Here is a 12,408-nt window from a genome sequence, read left to right on the forward strand (position 1 = left end):
TTCTCATTCGGAATCTCTGCTTCCACTTACCATTGTCTTTTGTATGTCTCTTTTTGTGGTTATTTTCTTTTCTGTAATCTTCATTAAACAAATGTGGAACACAGCTGTTTTCCTTAATATCCCCATATGTTATCTATACACTTTATATGATAGACTTTATTTTTTAAGATTCAGGATAAAAGTAGAGGAACTTGTAGCATCTTATTAACCTTTCGGTCTCTTTAGTTTTAAGTGCTAATGATTTGGCAGGAGATGGCATAGGTTTCAAAGTAATCCGTCCTGTAAGATAGACACTGATAACCTGACACACTGTACCATGTTCCTTATTGCTGCTCTGCTAAAACACCAAAACAACACAATGACAAAGCTAGGCCAATCCACACCTGTCCAATGGAAAGGGAAAAAAATTCTAATTACTTAAACCATGTCTACCCTCTTCAATCTTCTGACTAAAAGCTTTGGGAGTATTGTCTGGATATGGAAATGGAGTTAAATAAAATACACAGAAGTTACTGATTTTCTCTGGGGGCAACACTGAATTTGCAAGAATGCTTTCTAGAAATTCAGCTGGTCAAAATCAAAGGCAACGATCTATATGCAGAATTTATTATTTATTTCTTCAACTTCCAAACCTGCTAAAAATATGACAGCCTCTTTATCTGTTGTTTTGTCAAATTTGCATCTCTCCAGTGCAAGAAATACTAATTTCACTTATTTATATAAATGATAAAAGGTAAATGTGGCATTCTATGAGTTGTTGGTGGGGGAGGGGAGTGTATTAGATGGCAATTTGGTCAAGGGAGCCTAGAATACCATAATTCTGCCCCAAATTATAGCCTGCATTCCTCTTTATGAGGTTCTTAATAGAACTAAAAATGGCAAAAAATGAAATCCAAGTATCCCTTTGAGAGATGGTGCTGAAACTCAAGAAGTGGAGATTTCTGGAGAACTACCTATAGCACCTGGCTTCTACTAAAGGCACAAGGTGACACCACTCCTTCCTGGTGAATGATGCCCAACAAATGGTTTAGAATCTGACCAAATTATCTTCCCTTCTTGATTTAGAAAGGAAGGGTGTGAGAAAGGATTCCCCTCAGGTATAAGAAGAGGAAAATGTTTCTTCTCAGCCCCTCTCCTCACCTCTGCTATTGTCCTTCCTACAGTCCTTCCCAAATAAGGAATATGAAACACACATGTGTGACCTAAGATAAATCCATCTTAATTTATTCTCATCGTCTTGTTTTTCAGTCACTTTTTGTACTAGTGAAAAAGGAATTAGGTTGATAAGAACACAGCTATTACAAAATATCTCAAGCAGTTATACATAAATTTTGAAATACCTTACATAATGGGTAAGCATGGAGGAATAGTTTCTCATGCTGTATTTTAATACTGAATAATGTATTCTGGGCAGCTGTGAACAAGCCACTCTCTGGGAGGCAATGTTATTTTGAGGTTCCATTCTCAATATTGTATGTGATTAATAAGCACAGAGAAATTCAATTCAAACAAAGTGCTCTGCATACTAAAAACGAGGCCTACACATATACCATGGAAATGAGATTTAAATGAGACAGTACCACCAACTACATTTGTAAATGAATTATTACCATCAATTTGAAGCTTTTTAAAAGCTTTTCTATTCAGTTTCTTTGGCTTTAAAAGGTATATTAAGGATATAAATATATGTTCATGCAACATAGCCATGACCAACAGTTGCTATTGAATTTTATTTCTACTTTATGTATACATTCATGGAGATAAAATTTGGTTACCAAACTGGTCCAGGGCAGAGCAGAGAAGTAGAGGAAATTAAGTTTGGTGAGCTCTCAACCTCTTCTTTTTGAACTTTTTGCCCTTTTTGTGGCATTGCACTATTGTCTTTCTCCTTGCTCCTGGGAAAAGCTCTGAAATAAGACATTTTCAGGTAGTGTAAGTTTTGGTCCCTATATTTCCTATTCAGGGGGAATTTTTCGTCTTTTGAGATTTTGGCTTTGTAGCTTGTTAAACAAATTCCAGCATCAAAAAGCAGATGGAGAAGTTTTTCTTAGAGAGAAGGATCTTCTTACTACCCAAGATATTTAAATAAAATTTAGGGACTTTTTACTTCACCCAGTGTTAGTTCCGTTGGTATATCCAAAGAATTTTCATATTGCAGCTCAAAACAATACATCACCCCAGAGTGACAAGATATTATCTTCCCATTTTATATCCTTATTTGAGAAATAACAAGTAGATCAAACATGAAGAGAACAGATTTTTCTATAGCCTTATAAATACAGCATTTATGCTTGGACCCCTCTGGCAAATTATTTTATTCAGAGTTCAGGGGCACTGAGTGGCAGAAAGGGATTAACTATGATGTTGAAATGTATCAGTAAGTCCAACCACAACTCATTTTTTTTTTTTTTGATCCTGACAAGATAGATTTCCATAAAGTCTTTTAGACCAAAGTTCTAGAATAAAAGGGTTGTGTCATCTCATCTGGATAATGATTTTTATTATTCTCAATTATCATGAATGCACCCAAAACAGGAATTTATTTTCCCTTTATCTTGCCAAATTCCAATGCACGTTTAAGTTCCTAGGTTCTGTAGTGACAGATGACAAACAATAGCTTGTGTTTAGTCAGTGAAGCTCAAATAATTTATGTTTCCTGGGTGCAGTTGTTAAAAATGATCTTAATCAAAGAAACCATTAAACCAGTCAGCAAGTTGTCATAAATAAACAAGCAGCCATTGTCATTGCCCCATTTTGTAATCCATTAGGCATATCATATTTTCTATGATTCTGAATTCCTAGAGAGGGAAAAAATGTAACTTATGGATGGAAGCAGCACTGAGCTTGGGGCTTGGGAAATATTTTGCAAATGGTTCAGATAATTAGTTTCCAAATAGTATCCCCATTACAACAATCCCAGTGGCAACATATTGGAGACATACTGTCTGACAGCAGAGAAGTGTTTAAGAGCACAGGCTTTGGAACAAGGAACACCTTTATTCAATTTTTTTTTTCCTTTCAGGACCTAGCTGCATGTATTGGTTAGGGTAACACTAGCTGCTGTAATAAACAAATCCCCAGATCTTAGTGGTTTAATACAACACAAGTCTATTGTTCTCTTATCAAAAGACCAAAACTAGTACTCCTGATTCGTTAGTGGCCGTCCTCCAAGTAGTGATTCAAGTTCCCAGGCTCACCCATCTTGTGATTTTACATTCTCAAAGATGGCTTCCAGAATTTATGGTAGAAGGAGGAAGATGCATGGAGGATTGAGTTCGGGATATTAATTACAAGTCCAGCCTGGAAGTGGTACTCTTCACTTCTCTCAAAGTGCATTGTCTAGAACTCAACACCATGGCCACAGTCAACTGGAAAGGAAAGCTGGAAAATCTACTCTGAGTGTGTTTTCAGAAAAAAAGGCAAAATAGATTGGGTTATGAGGTAGCCCGGCTCTGCCACTCAGCGACCTATGTAATATGTAATAATCTCTCTCTGTATGATTTTCCTCATCTACAAATGAAGTTAAAAATACCTGTATTCACTGAATTGTTCTAAGTTTATCACAGTGTTCTGCAAATAGTAGTGGTTATTGTGACTAATAATAACACTTCATTGAACATTTCCTCTACATTGAGAAAGGTTTTATTAATTCTCATTTTTGACTATTGAACATCAAACATTTATTCACAATGCAAAATGTATCATGACTCCTCCACCCTTACCTTAGCTAGATTCAAGAAAAGCAAGAAATCTGAAAATGGTACAATGGCAAAGGACATAGAACTTATGCATGTTCAAATCAAATGCAGAAGAAGGGGAAAAAGTTTTAAGATTGACTAAAGTAGCATACTCTTTTTATCATCCTAAGAATGAAAAAAAGGCTTGAACAATTTTGTTGGACATTTCTATCATCTACTTACAATAGGCATTGTGAAAATTCTGTCTAAAGAAAATCATAATGCTTTTGTCAGAATTTCTTTCTCCACCTCTAACTTTCTTTGTATCCTTTGGATGAGGTAAAAAATTTGATTTTCCTAGTTGCTGATCTCAGAGAAACTAAAATGCAAGACAGTTTTTTCAAAATTACAATCAGGTCAAGACTAGGTAATTGAGCCCTCATATTATGTCTACATACACAAACAGTTGGCATAGCCTGATTGGTTAAAAACAGCCCCACAATATCATACTTCTAACTAAATTCTACAGTGGCTACTGGTGAAACTGGTTTATAAATCATGAAGGGATATAACTGTAATTTTTTCTCCACTAGGGAAGAACTCTACACCCTGATGGTTATGAAATCAGTTATGTTTTCATTAGTCATGATTTCTTTTGGCTTACATCAGAAGAGAGTTAATTCTTGGCTTGTTTTTATGGATGATTTGTACTGACTCTTGGGACAGAATCTTCCAGCGAGACTGACATATCCATGAGTTAGCAATAATTTATCAACCTAAAGTCAGTATAACACAACCAGGGAAGATGTGGTTACCCCAATGGATCAAAAATGAAAAACACTGGAAGTAAGACCATGTTGACACACTTGAGAGGAAAAGTTCTTGGTTGTGGTATGGAGATGCTAAGACAAACTTCTATTGCTAAGGAAGTTTGATAGTATGGCTCTGGGCAAGATGTAAGGATGGCTTTGAAAATTATATCTGAAACCTAAATACTCAGCTCAAATAATCCACAAGGAGGCTAGGAGGCAGAGACTTGAATGTGTAGAATCACGTCTGTGAACGCACCCTTAAAACTTAGTAGAGGGACCAGTCACACGGATATAGTTAACACTTATCCCCTCAACCTTATCATTTTCCTCTCCTCCCATTGAGCTCTAAACTCCGTTAAACTGAAATACTTGCAGCTCCACAGTTTTCTCTTTTTTCTACACTATTGCATTGATATTCCTCTAAGCACAGACCCAGTCCTTCCTTCTTCCCCTGGTTAACTCTTATTCATCCCTCAGGACTTTGTTTAGCTGATGCTTTCTATAAGTGGCCTTCCCTGACTCTCTAAGAATGAATTATATGTTCTTTTTATGTGTTTCCACTTTATCCAGTGGTTATCATAGTAGGTATGAGTTGCCTGTATGCTTTTGTTAACATTTATCTTCTTGCAGTTTAGAAAAGAGCTTAACTTGCCACTGTGTTCTTCCAGTATCTCGTAAAGTGCTAGGTACATACTAAATAGGTCTTAATAATTTTGCTGAGTAAATAAATGAATAAAGAATGAAGTCTGCTCTTCCATTTGCCTTAGAAGGGTATCTCAGTTGCTATGCCTTGCTGAGGCTATGCTATGCATCAGACCCATTGCCTTGGCTGAAGTAAGTCTAGTTTATTTCAAATAAAACCTGATCTATTTTGAGATCTCCCAAGAGGTGACAGATAAATTAGTCTGAAACACCAAGAACTGTGCAATGGTTTGGTGGTTATTTGACTTGAGAAAAAAGAGTTATTCTCTTCCCTGTCCCTTGCTTAGAGGAATACTTATGTCTCTTTATATGAAATATTTCTCATTTCTCAAAAGCTATTCCTTCATACCCCAGTCAGGCAGAGCATAAATAAATTATGTTTACAAAAATATTCTGCAATCTAGAGATGAAAACTTCTACGTAAATGGAAAAACCTGCACTATTATCTTCAGTTACCTTTGGAAGTTTTGCATCTGAAAAGCATCAGTTTTAAAATCAAATTATGCTCCATTTCATATTCTAACTCATGATTAGAACAGTGTTGGACCAGCAGGTTTTCCACTAACACCACACTTGTATACAAGATGCTACCCTGCGTTGCTGTCTAAATAATCCTTTACAGAGATGAAAGGTTAATTACCAGCTGTTCTAATGATTTGTTGTTATTGATTTAAATGCTCCATTTGTTTCAATCATAGTTGTACGATTTTATGCTACAAAAACTTCCATTAACCCTCTAAAGAAATTACAGTTCCCCTTTAAAATAATGTTTTCTGAAGGTCTAAGGCAAAGTAGGAAAAAAGAAAACAAAACAACTGGAAAACCCCCTTAATAGGAAGTGTCCCATGGTTTGTGAATGATCATCACTCCCTGTGGGAGAAAATATCAACAAGATTAAGCATATAATACCATTACCTTGCATTTCCGTTCTCCAAATAAGACTGTGCATATTTAAATTTCAACTTTACAACTGAGAAAAATGGGGAAGTGGAAGTTAAGTGATTGTCCAGGGATATCTAGAGAATTATAGTCAAAAGGTAGGACTCTACTTTAGATCTCTTTAAGTTTTTGTGTTATTTTCTCATCTAGAATACTCACACACACACAAACACACACACGAGAGGACCCTTGCAAGCATTGGGAGAGACAAATATTTTAAGCACTTTGCATATAAATGATATATTTTGCTTATTAGCAAAGTAGAAAATTTTAAACTTAGGAGAGTAATTTAGGGGGATTCATGAACAAAATTCTTCTTCCCTTTTTAAAAAAAATTGAAATGTAAAGTAAGCTTTGAAGGACTCTATGAAATACTCAGTGGTAGATTTTTTCAAGAAAAAAAGACTAAAGTACTAGGACACCCTGAAAATTCATTAGTTTTTAATAGATGTGGGATTTTAGGCTTTGAAATTCCTTTTTTTTCCTACAATTGCTCTAAGATTTGCCATCAGGGTTGTAACCAAAACCTGTTTATATGTACAAGATGCCACCAATGTTCATAGCAGCACTATTCACAATAGCCAAGACATGGAAACAACCTAAACGTCCATCGACAGATGAATGGATAAAGAAGATGTGATATATATATATAAATGCATACATCTACACACACACACACACACACACACACACACACACACAATGGGAATATTACTCAGCCATAAAAAAGAATGAAACAATGCCATTTGCAGCAACATGAATGAACTTAGACATTATCATATTAAGTGAATTAAGCCAGACTGAGAAGACAAATATCAGATGATATCACTTTTATGTGGAATCTAAAATAAAAATGATACAAATGAACTTCTATATAAACTAGAAATAGACCGACAGACATAGAAAACAAACTTATGGTTACCAAAGGGGAAAGGGGTGGGGGGGGATTAATTAGGAGTTTGGGATTAACATATACACACTACTATATATAAAATAGATAACCAACAAGGACCTACTGTATACCACAGAGAGCTATACACAATATTTTGTAATAACCTGTAAGGGAAGAGAATCTGAAAAACAATATGTATATATTTCATATATATATATGACACTTAATCACTTTGCTGTACACCTGAAACTAACACAGCATTGTAAATCAACTGTACTTCAATTAAAACAAATGTACCAGATGCCACTTTATTTCTTAGTCTTACATGTATTTTATGTATTGTAATGATTTTTTAAGAATGAAGGCTGGTTTAAATCTACATGTATATGTAGATTATTTAAATATATCCTCTCCTCTTATTTATGCACTATTTTTTATAAAAAATTATGTTCATCATAGGGTTATTGAGTGGCCCAAATGAACTATTCATGAAGCTCTTTGCACAGTGCCTAGCATACAGTAAACTCTCCACAAATGGTAGTTGCTATGTGTCATTACCAGCATTAACTACTAACAGTTGGGGCTAACAGACCCTCACAGGAAAATGTCTGCATTGCAAGGTTAACTATAAAGTATTGCAATTACATTGTATTTTCTTTAAATTTACGGCGTGGATAGATTTCAAGGATAACTCTTTTTAAAATAGTACCTTAGTTCTACGCTTATTCCAATGATTATGCTATTACTCAAAATGTTACAACACAGCATTGAAGTCAAGCTTTAGAGCCAGCTAATAAACCAGTTGAAAGAGGCAGCCTTAACATTTCACAATTATGTTTTTTACATCCACGTGATATTGGAGTTTATTTCTGAGGGTACAAGTGTGTTCACATCTCATTTACTGCAAACCATTGTGTCCTCAATCGACTTTGGAGCCTAAAAACAAAAATCCTTTGTGACTCAAAAATAGTGAGGATTAACTAGGAAAACTGCGTTTGGGTCTGGGACACAAGCACTTCTTTCAGTAATTAGCAAACAATTTGATTTTCTGCACAATTTGGAGCATTGCTTTCTCTCACTTGCTGACTTCTCTATGACAATGTAGAGAAACAAATACCATGCCAGACAGTCTCTGCACTTTGATTCTCTTTCTTGCCTAGAGGAGGATAGAAAATTCCCACAGCAGTTCAGCTGAATCCAAGATCACCACCTTTCAGTCCAGTTTCCGCTTCCCTTCACTTTCCTGTAGGTCTCAGTTCCTTAGTTTTATGTGGTTTTTTGGTTTACATTTTTTTAAAAGTCACTTTTCAGTGACTTGAGACTCAATATTGCTATAAAATCCTTGCCTTGGTCAAGTACTTTTGGTTTCGAGTAAAGAAAATCCACTCAAACTATATTAAGTCAACAAAGCAACTTAGAAGGAAGCAAGAGTGTATCACATATCACAGGCAGCATGGGCAGTCCAATCTTAAAAAGGATGGAAACAAGAAAACATGCCAACATATGTTAAACTTTCCAGTAACTGACCTTAGTCCTACACCAAGGCAGCTAACCCCCAGCCCCATCTGTGTAGTTGTCTCTGTCTCTCTGGAGCCACATTATTTTTCATCACTGCTGCTTTCCTTCATCTCTTTCAATCTTTCCTCTTGGCAGACCTGCTCCCTCTTCCTCCCCAGCCCATGATGCAAAATGCCTGCCCTGTAGTCTTTCAGCTTATGTCTCCTCGACTCAAGGAAGAAGAAAGATGACCAGCATTTGGAAATGCTACTTCCAAACTTCTAGCAGAGGCATTGGAATTAACCTACACAGGGGTCAAACACATCCTTGGTCCAATAACTTCCATGTGGGAGAAGGGATTTTTACAACATAAATAGGACATCAGCACCTCCACGTCCCTCTACACTCCAGGGGTACAGGGCATACAGGCTGTGGTATGGACTAAGAAGACACCCTCTCTGGTGTCTACTATTCTGTTCTCCATTTTGAAAAGATCATTTCCCATCCACATTCTTCCCTAAAACGGTTTTCCCATCTTTATTACCTCAGGGAGAATGTGAAGAGTGTAACTCCTGCCAAGCAATGCCAAAGCTATTCATACTTTCAAAAGCTAATGAAGGGGCTTCCCTGGTGGCGCAGTGATTGAGAGTCTGCCTGCCAATGCAGGGGACACGGGTTCGAGCCCTGGTCTGGGAAGATCCCACATGCCGCGGAGCAACTAAGCCCCTGTGCCACAACTACTGAGCCTGCGCGTCTGGAGCCTGTGCTCCGCAACAAGAGAGGCCGCGATAGTGCGAGGCCCGCGCACCGCGATGAAGAGTGGCCCCCGCTCGCCGCAACTAGAGAAAGCCCTCGCACAGAAACGAAGACCCAACACGCCAAAAATAAATTAATTAATTAATTTTAAAAAAAAAAGCTAATGAAGACACCATAGCTAATCTCTGGGAGGTATCCTGCATAGCTAGGTGATGTCAAACGAATAACTCAATTCAGTTCAAACAAAGGCATCCAGAGGAGCACCTTACAGACATGCTGAGCAGCCTTCTAGTGCCTTTGCCTCTTTAAACAGTTGTGCTGATGCCACGGAAAACATCAAGGACACATTCCAATCAATATCAGCTTTTTTCTTCTGACACAGACACAAACACCCCACATACCCACATACACGAAGGCATTTTTTTTAAGAAGCAGAGCTTAGATTGTTTTTAAAAACAACTGGCATGCTAGCTAATAACCACTAGACAGCACTGTACTCTATACTTCAAACATTTGTTAAATGATTTTTGAGGTTCTGCTAGTGCCAGACACTCCACTTAGCTCTGATGATAGAGAAATGCACAAAGTATGGTTCATATCCTTAGAGAGATCAGAATTTACTGGGAGGGATGGTTAAGCAAACAGGAAAATATTAAGACGCAGGAAATAAGTTTTAGGATGGGAGAAGGACAGATGGCTTTGGAAGAATATTCTCTGGGATAAGACCTGAAGGATGTTTGGGAGGTTAAGGTAGAGAGGAGAGAGTAAAGGAGGTAAAAGCAGTTAATCGAGGGTATATATTTATTAAACAAATGATTATATGCTAAGCTTTGGGCAATGCCCTGGGGATACAGCGGAGACTAATTCACACAGCCTCTGAATTTTCAACCGAATGGGAAGCCCAAGAATAATCAAAATATCAGAAAAAAACAGTGTTGAATGCCAGCAGGGAAAAGTGTAAGGGAAAATCACCTCTTCAGAAGATAAGAATAGCGTGTCTTATTTCTACTTATTTAGCCACAGGAGGACTAGACCTAGGAGACACCGAGTGAGGAAGGAGAGACACTGAAGAGATTCGTGTGAGTGGAGCAGGGAGCTCCGGAGTCATGATGGAAGAAAAGGAGAAAGGTAGGAAGCAAACCGACCTTGCAGGGCCCGGAGGCTCAGTTGAAAGATTTTGGCTTGAACCTAAGTGCAGTAAAGTTCCAGTGAGGGTCAGGCAGAGCAGGAATATACTTGCATTTGATTTTTAAAATGATCATACTGACTACTGTGGAGAGCATATCCGTGGTTGGGAGTGAGGAAGACGAAAGTATGGATCTAAGGAGCTAAAAATAATTCGGTCTGATTGGAAGTCAAGAACTGAAGTAAGTCGGACAGAGAAAGACAAATTTCATATGATCACTCATATGTGGAATCGAATTTTAAAAAATGATATAAGTGAACTTATTTACAAAACAGACTCAGATTTCAAAAGTCAACTTATGCTTACCAAAGGGCAAACGTGGAGGGGAGGGATAAATTAGGAGCTTGGGATTAACATACACACACTACTATTTATATATAAAACAGATAATCAACAAGGACCTACTGTATAGCACAGGGAACTCTACTCAGTATTCTGTAATAACCTATATGGGAAAAGAATCTGAAAAAGAATGAATGTATGTATATGTATCACTGAATCACTTTGCTGTACACCTGAAACTAACATGACATTGTAAATCAACTATACTACAATAAAATTAAAAAGAAAAAAATCTACCAAGGTGGGAGGGGGAAGAATTGTATAGATCGAGAATGGGAAGATGTGAGGCCAAAGGGGTAAACAGGAGGAGATCATAGACTATATTGTAATTATATGGGAAAATATATAATCTATGATGAACTGTGATACCCTGCTTGGGCTGCCATAACAAAATATCATAGACTGCATGGCTTCTACAACAGAAATTAATTTTCTCACGGTTCTAGAAGCTGGGAAGTCCAAGATCAAGGTCTGGCAGGGTTCAGTTTTTCATGAGGGCTCTCTTCTCACAGGGTGCTCACATGGCCTTTCCTCAGTGTGTGTGATGGGGGTGGGAGCAAGTTCACTGATGGCTCTTTTTATAAACATACTAATCCCATCAGATAAGTGCTCCACCCTTATGACCTCATTTTGCTTTAATTATCTCCTAAAGGCCCTATTTCCAAACATAGTCACATTATGGGTAAGACTTAAACATGTGAATTTTGAGGGGGCACAATTCAGTTCATGGCATTCAGGAAACTCATTGCTTCTACATTTCCCAAGTACTTTTTGTTGAGGGGACTAGCCACTTGATTACATATAATGCCATTTTTCCACCAAACCAATTCATCCAAGAAAAGGTGGCCTTATAAAAAAGCTAGAGCCTAAAAAGAATACCTTTGATTATAAATCTTATGAAAGCGCTAACCCCAAGTAATTTGCCTAAATCCTATTAAGAAAAAAATTTTGTAAAGAGACTTTTTGTCCCTTTCTTTTGATGCCAAGCTTTGACATTGTAATTATGATTCATTTTATAAGGTAAATGTAACCAGAAACTAATATCACATTTGCACTTGCATTAATTATTCTGATTACACGTTATCTTGAAAACATTCCACCAAACTGTTTGAGCCTTTTCTCCTCTTTATTTCAGCTTGTTTGTCAGGAGTCCAGAGACAGTGCCAAATGAATACCACTGCTCAACTAAAATGAATTATTTAGGCACTATATTGTCTATGATTTATCATGGCAGAGACTTGAGCTCAGTGCAAGAATTTTCCAGAAATGGTGTGTTCCATATTTCTGACCGTGTTTAAGCAGAGCCTGGAAGATTACTTGGGGGCATGAAGGTGAAATAGGTGCACTAGAATAAATGACCTTAAAAAATCCCTCCCAACCATTCCTCTCCATGATTTATCATCAGGCCACTACACCCAAAGATCTATCTCTATTTTAGTTCTTAGGCTTCATAAATCTCAAGAAACTGAAACTTACTTTTCTACTTATAGTTATTTATCTGCACTTGCAGAACCTTGCATGGCTCTTGTGCTTATCTTGTTTATCCTGTTTATTCAAGGAAGTTATTTACTGAGAATTAGATGAGGTTTCTTTTGAATTATTATA

Source organism: Eubalaena glacialis, chromosome 4, assembly GCF_028564815.1.
Source record: "Eubalaena glacialis isolate mEubGla1 chromosome 4, mEubGla1.1.hap2.+ XY, whole genome shotgun sequence".
In the NCBI taxonomy this organism is placed as follows: domain Eukaryota; kingdom Metazoa; phylum Chordata; class Mammalia; order Artiodactyla; family Balaenidae; genus Eubalaena; species Eubalaena glacialis.